This window comes from Neofelis nebulosa, chromosome 2 (assembly GCF_028018385.1).
Source record: "Neofelis nebulosa isolate mNeoNeb1 chromosome 2, mNeoNeb1.pri, whole genome shotgun sequence".
In the NCBI taxonomy this organism is placed as follows: Eukaryota; Metazoa; Chordata; class Mammalia; order Carnivora; family Felidae; genus Neofelis; species Neofelis nebulosa.
This window is the reverse complement of record NC_080783.1, coordinates 30562930-30579977: the sequence shown is the minus strand read 5'-3', so window position 1 is coordinate 30579977 and position 17048 is coordinate 30562930. Positions and strand designations below refer to the sequence as shown.

Below are 17048 nucleotides of genomic sequence, written 5' to 3'. Positions count from 1 at the left end.
TTTGTCATTAAGTGAAAGTTTTCTGCTAAAGCAACAGAATAATTGTGATTGAGATGACATGGCACGTTTTTCCAAGTTTCGGTTTTGAATGGCTTATCTATCCCAGAGAATTCTTTTCAAAACTCAAATTTCTCATTTTTGTTACCCATCCAGACCTTGATTTTATTTTAATACATTCAGCAATTTTTATCAGACATGAGTGATTGGAGTTTTTCCAGACAAGTAATGAATTTTTCAAGTGTGGGATTTTCTTTCTGTCTTCTGTGGAATTGCGGACTGCTCAGTTTAAGAGTTGGTAAAGAAAAAGGAGCAGTTGAGCAAAGTAAAATAAAGAGCCACACATATCCTTGGTTCTGATGGTGGTTCAGATGTGTACATTTGTAAAGCCTCATGGAACTGAACGCTTAAGTGGTCACATTTCTTGTATGTAAATTATATCTCGGTAAATGTGTCGGTGGGGGGGCGGAGTGAAAAGAGAGGCCCATTTTTATCTGGGCTTTACTGTCAGGTTATGGCAGAGCTCAAGCTCTCCGGAGTTCTTCCCTTGCTTGTCCCTAGCAAACTCCAACTCTCAGAGATGGAGATGCCTGGGATGCCTGGCTCCTACCTACCACGATTTCCAAGGCCCAGGAGTGGACCCAAGCTAGTCTGGCTGTCTCATGCTACTCCTGAAAAGCAGGTTTACATATCCTCAGGCACTGGAATAGTCTGTTTGCCAATCAAATGAATGGCGTGAGTCTTATTAGTCTTTTCATAAGACCAATATGCCATAGGGTAAGATTACAATCTCGCCACAGTCTCCAAACCTCCTTTTCCAAAGCAACTCCAGATTCAGTTCTCTCTCCCATGGTGTATGTGCACAGAGACATGGACAGAGATGAGGAACTAATAAAAACTGTGTTTCTGTGGCTGGAAGGAAGAGGAGCAGGTCAAAAAGGAGACAATGGGGAAGTCGTTTGGGTATCTCCCTTTTTATTTACCCCCTTGGGTCTGAGCAGGCAGGAATTTTCCTGGTGTGTGTTAGATTTATACAACTAATTGCTAATTATTTGCACACTGTCACTGTTGTCACCTACTGGATAATTGGTAGAGGACGAGAGTTTGGGATTATTCACTTTCTCAGAAATAGACTAACCTAATTGCACATGGAGTTAGTCGCAGGCATCGAAGCCTAGAGGAAGTTTGACCATGACCAGAAACTCATCAGGCACCTTCCCACACTGCATATCTTTTCTCTTTCCGTACCTAACACCCTCTTTATTTTAAAGAGGGAATTATTCTAGACCTTTTACTTTTCACCTTCTCCACTCTGGAGATGTTGGGAACTGTGCCAGACTGAGGCAACATGAGCTACAAGGAAGCTTTTCCCTCCCCAGGTGGTTTCTAAAGTGAATGGCCATCTGCCCTTCCTAAGTATGCTATCCTGTAGAACTTGTGTTTATACCATTAGGTACTCTCCACCACACACAAATAACATTATTAGTTAAACATTATTAGTCATTGGTCTCCCTCTATATCAAGTATTCAGATACTTCTCTATATTCAATATGGAACAAAAATCTACTGGCAAATATAACCAAAAAAGTCCAAAGGTGGACTTGGTTTCAGGTGCAGCTACCTGGGAACTCAGGCTGCCATCAGTAGCTGGTGTCCTTCTCCCCATCTCTTGACTCTGCTTTCTTCTGTGTTAGCGCCATGTCCCAGGTTGCTGAGATCAGGTTATGTATTTAACCATAGATTATCACTGTTAATAATCTCTGTTATACTATCACTGTTAATAATGGGGTGGACTGTTCCGATGGGCAAGCCTAAGTTACATGCCACCTCTGGAGTCATGGGTAGAGTGTCTCCACCTGAACCACATGGACTGGGAGTGGGCATGGGACAATTCCCGAAAGAACAGAATACTATCACCAGGATAAGAAGGGACAGACAGTTGGCAGGAAAAATAGCACCTTTGCACTGTCCCAACTCAGGCGACAAGGGAAGAAGGAAAGGTAGAATCAAGGATGAAAGAGAAAAGTAGAAGCTCTTGTTACACACTCATAAAAAGTAGGAGGGCTAACCCCTTAAAAAATTATCCATCAGACCAATGCACCAAACCATTTTCTGCTTCTGGATCTCATTGTCCTCTAACCCACAGGCTTCAGGAATGACTCCTCAAGTAAATATAATCCAGTGTTTCATCCATCCAGATAGTCTGATATTAAAGAAAAAGACGAGAGAGAGGGAGGATATTATGTCTCTTTCAAGACCATGCTTGATGGTCTTTTGGCTGCTGCCCAACTTCCTTTGGGTTTGGGTGCATGTGTCTACAACTCACTTTATAGCTTGCACATGCTGTTGTGTTTGTCTTTCTCAGAGATGTGTACAGCCCCCAGTCCAAGTCCTCCAGCAGTTTCCCAAGAGGCGGCATCAATGTGGACTCACTAATAAGTTAGCAATTAGACATAAAGGATATAACCAGGACTACACAAAAAAGAACAACTGTTTGGAGAGTATATATTTCAGTGTATTTTGTATCTTTCTTTAAATGAGCATAGTCCATAAGTTTTGGGAAAGTGGTGATAACTTGCCTCATTTCCATCTGGAGGAAGCAGATTTTTAGAGACGAAAAAGGCCTCTGGACATATTTGAGGATTTGGAAGACGGAGAAAAGCATGCAAGACATTATGGAATCGGGAATAAGCAATAAGAAGTTGGAGCAGAGAGAAAAATAACAACAGCCAACATTTATCAATTGTTTTCCGTGCCCAGGTACTATGCTAAGTGCTTTACAGACATTCTAATTTAACCCCCAACTAGTCAGTGAGGCAGGTAACCCTTGCTATTCCAATTTTACACATGAGGAAACTGAGGCTATATTTAGAGGATAAGCAATTTTCCTACAGCCACATTTCCACTGAGTGAAAACCCAGAACCATAAGCACCTAACTCCCCGGCCACTTCATCTCTTGATGCTCAGAGCAGAATCTGTATTGCTGGTCAGGGCTGCTCAGCTCGAAGTTAGCTGAGACCTGAACACAGACATCTCCGGAGGTAGAAGAGATCAGGAGAGGCCCCAACAGAGGAGATAAGGGAAGAGGGCTGGCGACTGAAGCCAGAAGAGACAGAGAAGTCTAACGAATTTCGACAAAAATTCAAGATAGAAAGGAGCACAGCCTGAAAGATGGTAAAAGACCAAAGACAACGGTTCTGCTGTTATTAGGAAATCAGCAGCAGATGAAGACACCCAGCCGTGGCCATTAAGATTCAGGACCTCGTTCCTTGAAGGATTTTAATGGGTAGGGCAGAACCTCAGGCCTGGAGAGAGAGAGGAGGTAATACCAACTCTAATGATACCTTACAACTGAGTAGGGCTTTGTCAGTTACACCAGGCTTTTGCACTTGTCTCTAGTTTGATCTTCCCCCAACAATCCTATGAGCCTGGCGTTATAATCCCCACTTTCCAGCAAAGAAAGTGAACATGAGTGACATTTCCCACTCAAAGCCAGTGGTCGAGCAGAGCTTGAACCCAGAAGTTTTGACTCCAGAAGCAGTGCTCTTGTTTACCGTAGGGAAGCTGAGCCACCAGCATGACAGAAACCCATTTACGGGAGCTGGTCTCAAGACAAGTGCTTGGCCACCAGGCAACGAGCAAGATGCCAGCTGCTGGCTGGGAAAGATACAAGGCTGAAACTCAAACGGGCATGTTTTTTCCTCAGTCGGCAGGTGTAAGTCTCACTCAGTTTAAAGAAAAGAGGACTCTTTTTTCCACACCAGGAATTGCCAGAGAGCATTCGTTTACTAAATATTGCGGTGAGTGTTTACCATGTGCCAGGCACTGGAGGTCAACAATGAACTCAGTAATAGTACTTACAACTATGAAGCTCACAGTTTATTGGCAGACAAATAAATTCCATAGAGGCAGAACTCTTCCTATACAAGCGTAAAGTCTGAGCTATGTTAAAGATTTTCTGTGATCTTATGTAATCTTACCATAGAAACTTAAATCAATCATGACTTACTTCGCTAACATTACCGACAGTGCTCAAGAAGTTTACAATTGGCATCTGATTCAGAAATAAGGGATCAGGAAGAAATGATAGCTGGGACACGTAAGACTTGACGCTTAAAAACAAGAGCACGTTCTTGGCCTCTGAAAGTTTCTACCCGGTATCCTGCAAGTTTTCAGCTGCATCCTGTCATCAGAAAGGGTCATCATCTCTCACCGTCCCCTTCTCTCTGTTGCTCATACCCAGCTCTCCTTCAAGATTCCTTCAACGCAACCACTCATCAGAAGCCTCCGCTATGGCGGGCGTCGCATGGCACTTCCTCAGCATTGAGCATATGTGCCCTGTCTTGTCTTTCATCTGTTTCTTTGTCCGCTCGGCTGGTTGGTACAATCCTAGAGGATAGACATTGAGGCTCATACCTTTCCAGAGGTGCTTGATATTTGGGGGTTCGTGTAGCACTGTTACCTACCGACACGTAAGATGGCCCTCTGGGCTAGGTTAACATTCGGAGTTTCGTCTGTCCAGATATAGAACTACAGAAGAAAGATAAGAGGATTCGTTTTTAAGTAAGCGTTTGGGTCCTAAAAGCGATTCTGAGTGCCTATCCCTGAACAAATGAAATTTTCCCCTGAAGCCATGTCTTTCTACCAGAAATAGTACGCAAAGAGGAACAAATGGATTTAAATTTCGTTATTTTCCACCATCTTGATTTTCCAGGTTATTATATCTTAAATGGTGGTGGTAAAGGTAATTAACAATTTAATCCATTGCTGTTGTTGCTGCTACTGCTGCTACTTTTTTTTTTTTTTAACCTCCACTGAGTGGGTTCCATGCTTACTTACAAGTGACTGTAAAATTGCTAAAATCCAGCAGGTATTTTTCAGCTTCTGGTTTTACCAAAATGTAGTTCACTAAACCTCGCTTAACTTAATCAACTAAGTTAGAATTCCCCAATGAGATGTTAGGGAGGGATAAGTATGTTGTAAACAAAACAATTAAAGGGCTAGTTCACACCTCATCAACTTGCCCAACCACCTGATAACAGTTAACTACAGACTTTCCTCATAAAATGCGTGGATCAAGGAGGTAAGTTAGAGTCCAAGTTTTCAGAAGGGGCACGCACCTCCCCTTTCTTTACCTGAGGTCTGGTATTCCTCTGCCAAGAGTTCGCACAGTATTGCCTTGTTGGCCAGGACAATATCCGCATAATGCCTCTCGTGGGGAGCGCAAATTCCGATCCAGAAACCCCATTAGGCAAAGCAGGCTTCCCTTCATAACTGCAACCTTTGAGACCCCAGAGTAATATAAGATCTTAGATTCTTTTTACCCCAACTTTCCTCCAGTATGCTTTCACTCATATCATTGAACGCTCTCCTGTGAGAAGAAAAGCACATATTACTTTACAGATGGAGAAACCAAGGCACAGATAAGTGACCTGGCTCTAGCCAGGGTCACAGGCAGAGGTCAGGCTGAAATGCAGCAATGTGACCTAAGGTCAATTTGGACTGGAGCCTGTGTGGTTTCCTGGAAGGGTCCTGAAATTGCAACCCCCGGTGACTCACTGGGGGCCACCTCTTCATTTTACAGAGTTGAAGATAAGGTCTCGGAAAGTAAAATGACTTGTCTGAGACCCCGTGGGATATGAGCCAGTCTCTGTAGTTCCTACCCGGGGTCTCTTCTCCACACTGCAGCTCTCTCTTGCACAGAGGTCTTGACAGAGAATTTCCTTTTCAAGATTTACAGGTGGACCAGGTATGGTAATAGAAATTTCAGTGTGCTTCCCAGAACACGGATGCTCCTTAAAGCGGGGAATTTGGATAACATGCACCTCTAAAGTGGACGCCGTCACCTGAATGTGGCCATGCAGACCCCGGGGGTGGGGGGTATGGGGAGGGGGGATGTATTCCCACAGGGCAGGGGCTACAGCCCTAACAGCTAGGGCAGGTGGGAGCGTTCAAGGACAGAAGCAAAGCAGGAGGGGATTCTGGGGAGGACTAAACCCTGCCTCTGGGGGTGGCTCCCACTGAGTATAGCCTTAAAGGAAGGCAAGGCCCAGGTTTAAAGAAAAACAGGAAAGATGAATTTTTATGTGAAAGCCCTCAATGTTCAAATGTTAGCAACTAGCGGAAATGTTTAAAAAATATCACATGAGACTCTTTCTTTCTCTTTCTCTCACCGGAGATAGATAGATGGATACGCTGTACAAGAACATGAACATATATAGTGACCATATATGAATATATGTGGGGTGTGTGTGTGTGTGTGTGTTTGTGTTCATTCTATAGGCCTATATATAAGTTGCAATCTCTGTTAGAGGATTTCCTATGTCGACACATACTTCCATAGAATAGGATGCACAGGGTCCGTTAGCGCTCAGTCATAAATTTCAGATTTGCTTATGAATTTGTTTACTTGCTCATTCTAGGTCTTTGGAGTCCCTTTAAACTCCATATGGAAGACGCAGCTTTATTTCTTTTAAAACTGACCGAGTGTGACTTCAAATTCAAGGAGTATTGAGTATCTCAGTGTGATTGGTCTGTGTGTTCTTTCTTACCCGGTTCCTGCAAGGGGGGGGGGGGGGGGGGCGGGAAAGGCCGTCATGCTATCCCCACTTCACTTAGGAGCTCAAGTGAGGTTCAGGAAAAGTCAAGTTACCTGGTTCGTATTTCCCTGCGGTGCCTTGCTCAGTCCAAGCCCAACCTCTGTCTCTGAGCCCCACGCTCTCCCCACTAGAGCACATCCTGAGAGTGCCTCCCACCCGCACAGACGCATGAGATCTAGTTCCGAAAAGGCTGGTAGGCCCAGCACGTCAGGTCCACAACAGCAAAGGGAGAGCCTGGATTCCCAAGTCTCCTGAAGTTTGCAAACAAGCCGGCGTGGGGGCAAACGGTAAATAACAGTTTATTTGGTAATGGCTCTTTAGTTTTAAATGACTTCGGCATTTGCTTTTAATTGATTTCTTTCAATTAGACGACTCAAATATGTAAATATTTGCTTTTCTATGGTAAGCTTTTATTTAAATTATTAAAGCTTCGGCTCCGTGACTGATTTTAAGAAATCAGGTTGCCACCGTGCTGATAATAGAATGCATGCGATAAAACAGGCGGGAATCACTGCTTTTGGCATATGTGCTGTCACCAAATGTGGCTGAGAGCAAGGCAGCACGCAGAGAAATAGAAGCCAGGGCGAATTTACAGTTTTCTTCGAATTGCTCGAGGAATAAATCAATAAATCAGGGAGTTAGAGAACAAATGTAGGATGAAATAACATCTGAAGGCGCTCACTCACGGTAAAAGCTTGTCTTGCTCTGTCTTTTTTAAAAGCACTCATCAATGGCTCTGGACCCAAGTCCTTTCGCTAAAAGGAGTGGAGGCGGGAGCACGGGAGGGGGCTTGTGTAAAGGCTCAGGACAATAACTATACAAGAACACTGGAGACCAAAAAGAAGATGATGATGATGATGATGATGAAGGCGGAATGATGATGAGAGCAGAGTCATTTCATAGCCCCAATCAGGTGGAGTTATGATAAGCCTTGATTTGCTAGCTGCCCAATTTTACCAGCATCAAAGGCAAGCATGGAACCCAAAGAAGCCGGGTTGACAGTCGGGCCATCCTAAGGCAGAGAGAGGAATAACAAAGAATGCTCTGGTTTCAATAAAAAGAGAATTTGGAAGTAAAAGGTTTGTAATGACACTAATAACCAGTCTTTACCAGCCACATAACAATCAGAGGAGGAGGAGACCAAGGCCAGATGGGCGAGCTCCGCACGAGTCGCCGGCACCTAAGACTCTCCTAATAACTTTTATTATTTGTTGAAAATCATGTTGACAATACAGTTCAGTAACCTTTGTGCTATAAATCCATTTCATCTGCAAAAATGAAAGCTGAATAGAATGTGATATTATATAGAACCCGTCATGCTGGTGCTATCTCCAAAGCTCTCTGCCAAATAACGAGCTAGATTCCAGACCGGCAGGCCGAGTGGGGCCAAGAGCCGAGATGCCTGCGTGCCCACCAGGCCCAGCCTGGGGCTTTGGAACCTGCTTAGCACAGACAGGAGATGAAGGCCCCGAACAACCCTCTGGACTTTGGTGAAAATTGTCCTGAGGCGCTTCAACTCCACATCACATTTACTATGGAGAGGCCAAAAGCACGTCCCATCTATTATCTGGTGGAAACTGGAGAATGGGCCCATTGCCTTGGTGCGGGGCATCAGGAAGACTGTTATACCAGAAATTTCCAAAATGTACCCAAGCCGATGGTGACTGGGTCCATTTCCAAAATCCAAACTCCCCCTGAATGGAGCTCTGGGGCCAGGCTGTACCTCCTTCAGTGTGCCCTTGGTCCCACGGTGGAGGGTGGGACCAAGAAGCTCATGTCACTGTTGAGAGAAGGATGAGGAAAACCCTTTTCACAGGAAACATGTATGGAGATGGAATCAAGGCATTATGTGGAGGTGCTGATGTCAAATTCTTCCTACCCAAGAGTGAACCCAGCTCTCCTCATTTCTATATGGTCCCTGGTCCATTTGTCTCCTCAACTACCTTATAAATTAAATGCTAACACGCACATGCTCATTTCTTTCTTTTTTATTTGTTTTAATTTTATTTATTTTTTGAGAGAGAGAGACACACACACACAGGGCATGGGGAAGGGGGTGGAACAGAGAGAGAGAGAGAGACACAGAATCTGAAGCAGGTTCCAGGCTCTGAGCTGTCAGCACAGGACCCGATGCTGGGCTCGAACCCACAGACCACGAGATCATGACCTGAGCCTAAGCTGGACACCCAACCAACTGAGCCACCCAGGCATCCCTAATATGCTCATTTCTTAAGGCAGAAAGTGAACGCAGAGGTTTATGAAATATGTTATATAAGCCTCACTTAGTCTTATAACTTTGGGAGAAGAGATTACTTGATCTTGAGAGGAAAAAAATAAAAAGGCTGACAGCAGACCTTATATTCAGGTACAAGCGAAAACTTCTTGGTAGTTGTCAGGATTTCAATTTGAGAGTATCACATCCAAAAAATGTAAACGCGCACACAGTCCCCAGAAGAAAACTGAATTCACCTGTCTTTACAAACGGTGCCATGTTTTCATGTGAGAGTAAGTACAATACGATCAAAATTGCTTCAGAGTTGGTTACAAAATCCAACTGTCCTTTGGATTCACATTCTCCTGGCTTTACAGTGTTGAACTGCTCTTTTGTGAAGCTGGCCCATAGCTTTGCCTGCCCGTCCGCTAGTCCTAATATACGATTGCTAGCCTAGCTGAAAAGGCGGTGTGAGCTTTTAAAGCAAGGCTGACCAGTGAGGACGGACAGCCAAGAATACTCAAAAGAGCATTTTCTAGAACCCGATGTCTGGCTGGAGTGGGCAGGACAGAGAGGAGGACCTATACCATTTCTGATGTTGCTGTGTCGATCATATCATTCTCCAAAGGGACCACAGGAGGAGCAACAGATTTGGGGGGAAGGTAATGGTTTAATTTTGTACCTGTAAGATTTGAGCTGCCTAAGGAACCTCCAAGTGGAGGCATCCCATCCATCCCACAGGTAATTCACATCACTCCCTGAATGAAAATCACAGTCCTAATGCTCCCCACACCACCCCTGGTATTCTGGTCCCCTCCACGACCAGGTTCCAAACAGCCTCTCCGCTCTGAACGACTTCTCACTCACCCACTGTTCCCCAGCCATGTCAGCAAAATATCTGTGAATTCCTTCTTACCTGCCTTGACTGGGCACATCGTGAACAGTGAGAAGAAAGAAAGATTAGAGGGTGAATGGTCTAGGTTAGTGGTTAAGCATGTTGCCTCTAGGTCGGTCTGCCTGGGCTTGAATCTAGACCCTGCTACTTCCTGTATGACTTCCGTCAAGTTACTTAACCTCTCTGTTCTTTAGTTTCCTCATCTGCAAACCAGAAACAATAATAGTACCTACCTTGTAGAGTTGCTGTAAGGAACAAGCATTAATGGGGAGAAAATGACCTGCTGTAGGCCCTCGGGAAAGTGATTCATGGGTTTCATATCTCTGAAGTTCTAAATGAGGCTTCTTCTGAAGCTATTCCTGAGCTCATGAAGGGTGGTAGCTCCTCTCAGCGCTTATATTTCTGCTTCTAAATTGAAGAATAGGAGAACTGTGGTGGCAGGATTCTCTCGGGTCTCAGTGAAATGATAGAGAAGCTCTTCCTGACCCAAACACACACAACACGATCACGGAAGTATTTAAGTACCCTTCCTGAAGAGGGATTCTGATGATCTAAGACTGAAGGTAGTTTATACCCAAATCTCCTTATTGCCCAAGCTTTAGACCTTAATGGCAGAGGAACAGGGGCAGGTAAAGATGTGGCAGTGACATGAATATCTAAATATCTGAATATCTTTGGATAAGATACATGAGTATCTTATCCAAAAATTGTATGTATGACTCTAAAAATACATATAATCTAAATTGATCAAGAAAAAGCAGCTCTCACGAACGACGTGTTTTTCTCCTAGAATGTCCTGTCTCCAGGCAGTAACCTTGGACAAGAAACTATGTAGTGCTTCTCCTAAGGGGCAGGAGAAATTGTCTTTAGAATTCAGGACCCTACACTGTTGAACCTGTCGGCCCTCTCAGTCTGACCTTGAAATTGAACCGTTGTCTCTTGCGTGACAATTGGATGAAATCCTCGGTGTTTAGGCATTGAAATTCTGAGACCGCTGTTACAATAGAAAGAGAGAGAGATGATTTTAGTGGCCTAACAAGTTATGATGATTTGTTCCTTTGGTTGTCATTCTCTTTAAAGAAACCTCTTCTGTGGCTAAAAACACCACAGGGTAATTGTAGGCAGCTATCGTTCAGATGGAGTTCATGACTTTGTTTGCGGCCACTCACAAGTTCTAGTTTTCCATGGGATTCCTTCTCCTTATACGCTTTCATGCAGCCCCTCCTAATTGTCCTCTGCACCCACCAGAAGCCTCACACACCCTCATAAAGGACATTAGTTTGGCGGGACCATTTTTCGGGAATACCTCCCACCATCTGATATGATGAAACATTGGTAGGGACCCTTCTCCAGATAATATCTGCTAAAGGGTTACATCAGATCCCATCTTTGTGGCTGGCACATGTGATTTGTTAATAACTAAATTCGTGTTTGGGGGGCCATTGCTGAAAAACACTCAAAAAGGAATTAAATGCAGGCGATCGAAGTTACTGTCTTAAAGTGTTGTAGAAATGTCTTCCGAGCACTGAGTCATTATCATTCTACCTTCATTTTCTTTCCAAACATTTCCTTGGTGTCAACAAGGGCCAAAAACATCTACTGATCAATCTCTTCCCACTCTAGTTCTTAACAAAGAGTAAGAGCCCTCTCTTCATATCGCAATGGGAAATGTGAGTGATGAAAGGGAGATTTTTTTTTCCCAAAATCATTTCTATAACACAAGCCATCAAATGATCATGATATTTTATGATTCTGCAAAATCTGCAAAAATCAAAGCCATGTAATATACCTTGCAGAGGGCTCTGCTAATCCTGGCCAACCACATTCATGCCTGAATGAAGGGTGAAGTCCTGGTAACTGGAAACCTGACACCGAAGGAATTCCAAACACAGACTAAAAGCATCTCTGTCTACATAACACGGGCAGCTCAAGCGCCTACAAATGTATTAGTTTGTGCTGATCTTCTTTTAGCTTTGCCATATTTGTAGAAGAACTGCAGAACAAAGCATCGGCATCAGATCAGCCGCTAAATAATCCATGTGTGGCATGCTTCAGAGTAGTATGGCTTTGCCAGATGTCAGCTTTCTGCTAAGGGGTACAAGTACCTCTCTTAGCACCGGGAGTTTTACATCATGTTGCTTCCTCCCATCTGAACCCCAAATTTGGTCACAGTCCATTATTGCCAAAAAAGGAAATCCATAAAGGCTACCTTGCAAGTTAAGAAATTGTCTTTGTGTTGGCTGCTAATAGCACAATGGTATTTTACAGAAAATAAGAGGAACAAGAATCTGCCTTTTGGAAGTTTTTCCTCAAGTGAGAAAGGTGATGCTGATGCCTAAGATGGACGTATTCACCTTTTCTCATAATTTCTTTATGACTTTCACACTTTTTGTGCCTGCTGAACTTATCCCTTCTCAAAGCAAACTCTCTTCGAGTCACCAGTGGGTCTCAATCTGAGTTGTTTCTCCCCTGTCCTTCTTCAACTTCACCTGTCCTTTCTTCTCCTAAAAGAAGCTCATCAGATGAGAGACAGTGATGGTTCTTGAGCTCAGCATTGAGTCACGTAGGTGAATTATGATCGGCTCTGTATTGCAAGGATTTGTTACTGATACTTGAACTGAAGGTTGCAAATAACTTATTTTAATAAATTATAACAGATTTGAGTTTTCTCCTTTCATAATGTTGCTCCCATTGTTCTTGAATCCCCTTGTTCTTTCTTGAGTGGGAGGGAAGGGCGTTGTGTTCCCACAGGTGGTAAGGAAGTTTGCATAAGCCTAGCTTCTGCCTCTCTTGGGCTCCGGTGGCTTATATGAAAGTCATCCATCATGTGTGTTCCAGTCAAGAAAAGGTTGGGAAGTACTGTGACAGATGGGGCCTGGACATCCCCTGTACCTCTGGTTCATGTTCATCAATCCTCAAGGCCAGGTACTTGAAACTGTGGTGATTACACCTGATTTTCACCTTTGACATTACCCTCCTAAGGCCTTTGGGACCCTATATACTGTATTTTTAAATGTACACATGGCAGTGTTCTTAGATTATTGTGTTTATAACAAAAACAAAGAAAATCTCCTTGCTGGATAATAATAAAAACAATCCATGAAAGATTTTTGAATAAATACACTTAACCTGTACTAGTTGATCATATTGACCTCACTGGTGAGTCAAGGCAATTAAATGTGAGCCCAAGGTTTATTAAGCACATACTATGTTTCAAGTATGATACAAGACAACAGAGTATACTCTTGTTCTTGGAAAACAAGACAAATACACTAACCCATGCCCTGATAAAGTTTATAGCTATTCCATGTTGGACCCAATCCAACACTTTTTTCCAGCCCACCAGCTTTTTCTCCCTCCCTCCTTCCTCCTTTAAAAATTAGAGACCATGTAATACACATGTAATGCACAGCATGATGACTGTAGCTAACACTGCCATATGGTATATAGGAAAGCTGTTAAGAGTGTAAATCCTAAGAGTTCTTATCACAAGGAGAATTTTTTCCCTTTTTTCTTTTCTTCTTTCTTTTCTTTTTATCATAGCAATATGAGAAGATGGATGTTAGCTAAAACTTGTGGTAATAACTTCACATATTTGTAAATCAAACCATCAGGCTGTGCATCTTAAACTTGTACAGTGATGTATGTCGATTATTTCTCAATAAAACCGGAAAAAATAGAGACCAGTCGTATCTCAACCATTGCCAAACTCTGGCTGTCAATGAGAGTCCATCACTTCCTTTTATTTTTCTACCCACTGACTTATTTCCACACCTTACATACACCTCTGACCCTGTACGGTTATCGTGCTTGTTTGTGGGTTTTCTCTTTAAACTCTCCTTAACAAATTCAACGTACATTTATTTATGAGCCTAGATACATAAAGCCATGTGCCCAGCTCAGAGGGAGATCACCAGATATACGAGACTCAGTTCCTTCAAGATGCTTGTGCTCTAGTCCAGTATATAACAAGTCTTTCACCCATGTAAGGTGAGAATGACCTACTGGGGTGAGTGCAGAAAAAAGAGATTTTCTTTGCAGTTGAGAAAGGGAGGAGTAGGGAGAGCAGGGGCAGATGGGAGGGCTCAAAATTGCTCATGTCCCTTCATCTATTCCAGGAAATATAGCCACGCCATTCCTAGTTATGAGGTTTTGCCAGTGACTTGATTTATCCCATACTGAGCCCTTTCCCCACACAGGATTGTCTTAGCAAATATTGGAGCATGCCTTATGTCTTTCCGTAGAGTGAAGACTGTTGGTACCCAGGGGCTGGCTCTCTGACTTGCTCAGCCTCTGGTTTTCAGCCCCTGTTTTCCTTAATGAAGAATAGTAACATAGTGAGATGGCAAAAACAGACAAACCTCATGTAAAGTAAGGGATCGTTACTCTTTCTTCCCGTATCAACACCATACAGCATTGCGATGTTTCGGCTTAAAGGTTAGCATCTGCATCTGTGGGATTGGAAAATGTATAACTGAGCTACTTCCTGTGATTCCTCCAGGAAAAAGCTGACTCTTTTGGCCTCCAGAAATGAGCCTAGGGGCGCCTGGGTGGCTCAGTTGGTTAAGCGTCCGACTTCGGCTCAGGTCATGATCTCACGGTCCGTGAGCTCGAGCCCCACGTCGGGCTCTGTGCTGACAGCTTGGAGCCTGGAGCCTGCTTCGGATTCTGTGTCTCCCTCTCTCTCTGACCCTCCCCTGCTCACGCTCTGTCTCTCTCTGTCTCAAAAATAAATAAAAACAGTAAAAAAAAATTTAAAAAAAAGAAATGAGCCTAATCAAGAATAAAATAGGAAAAAAAGTGAACAGTGAAAAATGTGGAAAAAAATCATTGACATTTAAAAAATATAGATATTTTCAGGGCGCCTGGGTGACTCGGTCGGTTGAGCATCTGATTCTTGATTTCAGCTCAGGTCATGATCCCAGGGTCGTGGGATCGAGCCTGTCAACAGGCTCTGAGTCTGCACTGAGCGTGGAGCCTGCTTGAGATTCTCTCTCTCTCTCTCTCTCTCTCTCTCTCTCTCTCTCTCCCTCTCTCTCTTTCCCTCCCTCCCCTTTTCCCTCCCTCTTTCTCTCCCCCCTCCCTCCCTCTGCCCCTCTCCCTCACTTGTAGGCCCTCTCTCAAATTAAAATTTAAAAAAAAAAAATGTTAGTAAAGAAAAAGATAAAAATATAGATATTTTCGGGATAACTTCCCCAAAGAGTTCTATTATAAAGAAAGCAAATATAGACTTTTTCCTTCCTTAGGCAAAGATGGTTCCAGAGTGAAATTTTCAATTGAAAGTGTTTTTTATGAAAGCTAATAACACATCCAAATAAAACTCAGGAGGTCACCTGAAAAATGAGGGGTCATGAAGTAGAGATACATTCGCTATGTGGGTCCTTGTTTTCATCAGTCTCCGGAGGAGGATGCCCCTGAATCTCTCAGGGTTGGTTCACAACATGCAACATCAGTCACTCTGATAACATTTCTTAGGCCCCAGAATGGATCGGCTTTTGCGCTTTCCTACAAACACTAAATTTCACCCAAATAAAGAAACCAAGAAAGGAAAACTCAAGATCAACAGAGCTAAAATTTCAGCTCTTTCTTCTCCTTTTTTTATGCTATCAAGGTAACGAGGAGGGCTTTTTTATTTTCTTTTCATGTGTGTGGCTGTGTCTGTGTCAGCCTGCGTGTGCACAGAGGTACACAGACAATTCTCACCAGCACTTAGAAGTTGTTCTGGCAAAAGTCTGTAAGAAATACCCAGTTTTGAGCAAAAAGTTATTATAAACAACAGCAGCACCCCCCCCCATCAAAGAAAGAAAAATTCCTCTAGCACGCTTTGAACCTTAAACAGTGTTTTTATAGGCCAGCTCATTGTTTTTCTTCTCTATGAAAAATTAAAAACAATAACTGTTTTGATGAGTTCTACGGGAAAAGACAGTTTCCATGATTTCATTTCTTGACAAAGAGCAGCTACCTCACTTGGTTTCTGCCACATGTAAGCAAACCCCCAGCCGTAAAACCTCCCCTCAGAGAAAGGGATACGGAACCCCAAAACTCTTGAGTTCTTTCCCATCTGCCCGGGGGAAGCCTGCCTGCCCCTTGCTATGAGAGTGGACGAGTCGCAGGGGTGAGGTGTGGGAGAGGAGATGACTGTTCCCGCCCCACCCCCACCACAAGCACACAGCCTGTGCTGTCACAGCACATTCAGGGTGGCTTCTGCCCCGTCACCACTTGATCTGGGTTGTCTCTCCAAAAATAAAAAAATAAATAAAAAAAAACCAACAAGGTGTGCCTGTCTTTTATAATGTTCTGTTTTAAAGGAGAGAAATCTCCAGGGAAAGAACAGGACCCTAAACGTCCAAGGCCTGGAATCCCTCCTTTCTCTCTTTCCATTTTAAACAGGAAACATTCCCGCTAAGAGGGTCCAGAGGGAGCATGGGTTGTATGTTCATTTTAAGGCAGATAATGTTTGTGTGTTACAAATGTCAGTGATTTATCCCAAGGGCTTAAAATGAGTGCAGAAAAACCACATGTTTCACTTCATGCAGAGAAATAGCTTCAGTAGATTTCGAGAGAAAGCACAGGTTAAGGATTTTTTTTTTTAAGTGTTTCAGAAATCTCCAGCATGAACCAAAAGGAAATAGAAATGAGAGCGGCGGTGGGGGCGGGGAGGGGGGGGTGTTGGTGCTTACAATATTTTATGACAAAAGATCTAGCGAATGCTGGAAGTTTTCTAAATCAAAGATAAAATTGTAAAGGAAAGGGGAGATGTAACCCTGATCCTCTATTTCCCAGGGCTGGAGTGACAGATTATGCATTTGTGCTCTATTTGTCATGGGCAATTTAAAATAGAGCAAAGCAAACTGCGCTGAATAATAGCAGTTGATGCTATAATAGCTTGTACACAAACAATTTAATTTTTTTATCTGAAAACTCTAACTAGATTACCCCAAGCTGAAGGATCTTTCATTATTACGTATAGCCAAATTAAGACATAAAACAGTAGAGCGAGAGTTCTATTGTTCATCCTTATGAATGTCCTCACACGCGGCTTTCCACACGCACCCACACTCGGAGCTCGTCAACCCTTCATTGATTTGGGGAACTTACAGAGCTGTTTTAACGTCAGATTCTGCAGATTACAGGGTGATTTCGACCCTCATTGACAGTGCTTGATGAACCACAGACGCCGTATTCTTCTAGCTCTGTCATTTCTTCCAAGTGTTCTACCAATTTGTACTCAGACATTGAAGAGATTTTCATTAATTATTATTGTTGCTTTTTTTTTTTCCTTCAAAAAATTATAACAGGCAGAGTGGTGGAATGTGGGAAGGATCTGGTGATGGTGGTGGTGAA

The 17048-nt window shown here is 43.3% G+C and overlaps 1 protein-coding gene across 2 annotated transcripts in view; it reads left to right on the top strand.

Moving 5' to 3' along the window:
* PARD3B (par-3 family cell polarity regulator beta) overlaps nucleotides 1-17048 on the top strand; it is a 1004898-nt gene that overhangs the window by 986220 nt on the left and 1630 nt on the right. The gene's annotated exons all lie outside the window — the stretch shown is intronic.